This window comes from Fonticula alba (genome assembly GCF_000388065.1).
Source record: "Fonticula alba strain ATCC 38817 unplaced genomic scaffold supercont2.4, whole genome shotgun sequence".
NCBI lineage: Eukaryota > Rotosphaerida > Fonticulaceae > Fonticula > Fonticula alba.
The window spans coordinates 1253943-1255791 of record NW_009242974.1 but is presented as its reverse complement, the minus strand read 5'-3'; the positions used below and the strand labels follow the sequence as shown (position 1 = coordinate 1255791).

At 67.2% G+C, this 1849-nt stretch overlaps 1 pseudogene across 1 annotated transcript; it reads left to right on the top strand.

Annotated features, from left to right (window-relative positions):
- Positions 1-964: 964 nt before the first annotated feature.
- H696_02807 lies at positions 965-1038 on the top strand (annotated as a pseudogene). The gene has a single exon. The product of its transcript is annotated as a tRNA-OTHER (tRNA).
- Positions 1039-1849: the final 811 nt, after the last annotated feature.

Sequence of the window (1849 nt, the reverse complement as noted above, 5' to 3'; positions counted from 1 at the left end):
CCCCCCCCCCCCCGCCCCCCGCGCCTCGCCCTCGCTCTGTGGGCCAGGACGCCGAGCGAACTATCGTCATCCGGCGGCTCAAAGCAACCACCGCCTCAAGGAGCTCGTGGGCCGGGCGCCTCGTGGAGGGGCTGCCGGAGGCGTCCCGACTGCCCTTCCCGCGCGACTGCTTTTCGGTCCGACTGCCTCAAAAACGGCCGGCATCCGACTGGGGGCGTCGGGGCCCCGGGACACGCGCAGCACGCTCCGGAAAATGTCCGAAGGACGGAAGATATCTGCCGGAGGGGCGGACCTCATTTGTGGGTCGACTCGGACCGACACGGGGGAGGGGGGCAGCCGACTGTGCCGCCCGGTGTGCGTCTTTCCGGCTGGAGAGGGTTTAGGACGGTGGCTCTCCCGCCAGGGTCCTCCACGCCGGGAGCACGTCTGGCCCGAACGGAGCGGCGTGGGCCCGGCCAAGACCTCTCGGCCATCCGCTCCTCCAGGCCCCCCCCCCCCCCCCCGCCCCCGCATCCGCCTGGCTCAGCCCACCATTGAGCCTTGTTTACGGCGGTCCCGGGGCGGCGCGGGAACCCCGCTCCAATGAGTGCGAAGTGCCCGACCCCGTGGAGACGATTTTCAGACGCCCCCCAACCGGGACGGTCCACGGTAAGGTGGCAGTACGCGTGTGTGCTCGCGCGCGCGCGGCAACGTGGCGGTTGATCCCTTCCCAGGACCCCGAGAGCCCGGGGAGCCCGGGGGGGGGGGACCTCCAGACGTCAGGGCCCCTGCTTTTTCATTTCGCAGTTTGCGCCAGCTTTCCGCCCCCCCCCCTTCCCCCTCGGTCTCCGAGGAGAGCCGCTGCCCGAACATGCAACGGGCGGAACGCCAACCGAAGTCTGGTCGTGCGTGCGTGTGGTGTGTATGCGGCCCGCGCGCACCCCACGAGCAGGAGTCATATAAATGCCCAAAAGACGGGCGGCACATCATCATAGCTCAGTCGGTAGTAGCGTGGGATTCATAACCCCAAGGTCGTGAGTTCGAGCCTCACTGGTCCCAAAACAATCTTTTGCCCACTCTCTCTCCGGGGGATTGTGTCTTCTATTTTTCTGCATGTGTGGTGCCCCCCCCCCCCCCGTGCCTCGCTCGCGCCCCTCTCCTTCAGCACACCCATGGGCAGCGAGCCCCTGCAATATGTATGTCTTTGACTCATTATCTTTGTGTCCTTTTTGTCCCTGCGGCCAGGTCGACCCATCTCTCTCTCTCTCTCTCGGAGGAGGAGGAGGAAAAGGAGGAGGCTCTCGCGGGGCCCCTTCGTGCCTGACCATTGGGTTGTATCTGCCAGTGCCCTTCATACGGCAATTTCCTAGCTAGCCCTGACCCCGGGACGAGGGGGTCCCGCACAAGCACGGCCCCCCGACATTTTGCTATGGCCACAGATGCTTTTTTTTTTTTGGGGGGGTTTTCTTGGTGTGCGCGTGTTTACGCACGCCCCCCCCCCCGCCCCCCGCCCCGCGAGCTGCCTGCCCGTCTGGGGACTCTCTCGGCCATTTTTCCCGACCCCCAGGTCCACAAGGACGAACCCCGGGGGAGACAGGCCCCTCGGCCCCTTCGGCCCCTCTATCCTTACCGGCAACCGAGAGGGCGAAGAACGGCCGTCAGCCAACCGAAGTCCGAGGCCTGCCCAGGACAGTGGGCAGGGGGCCCTTGTGTTCTCCGCCAAGAGGGGGAGGGCGCCGCCAGGGGGCGCGCCTGGCTTCTCTGACTGCGCTCTCCCGGTCGGGGCATGGGGATGGCCCATGTTCGGCGCCCTTTTCCCAGCTCTCGAGCTCGGATCTTGGCCCTGGGGGGCCCACGCACCCCCCCCCCC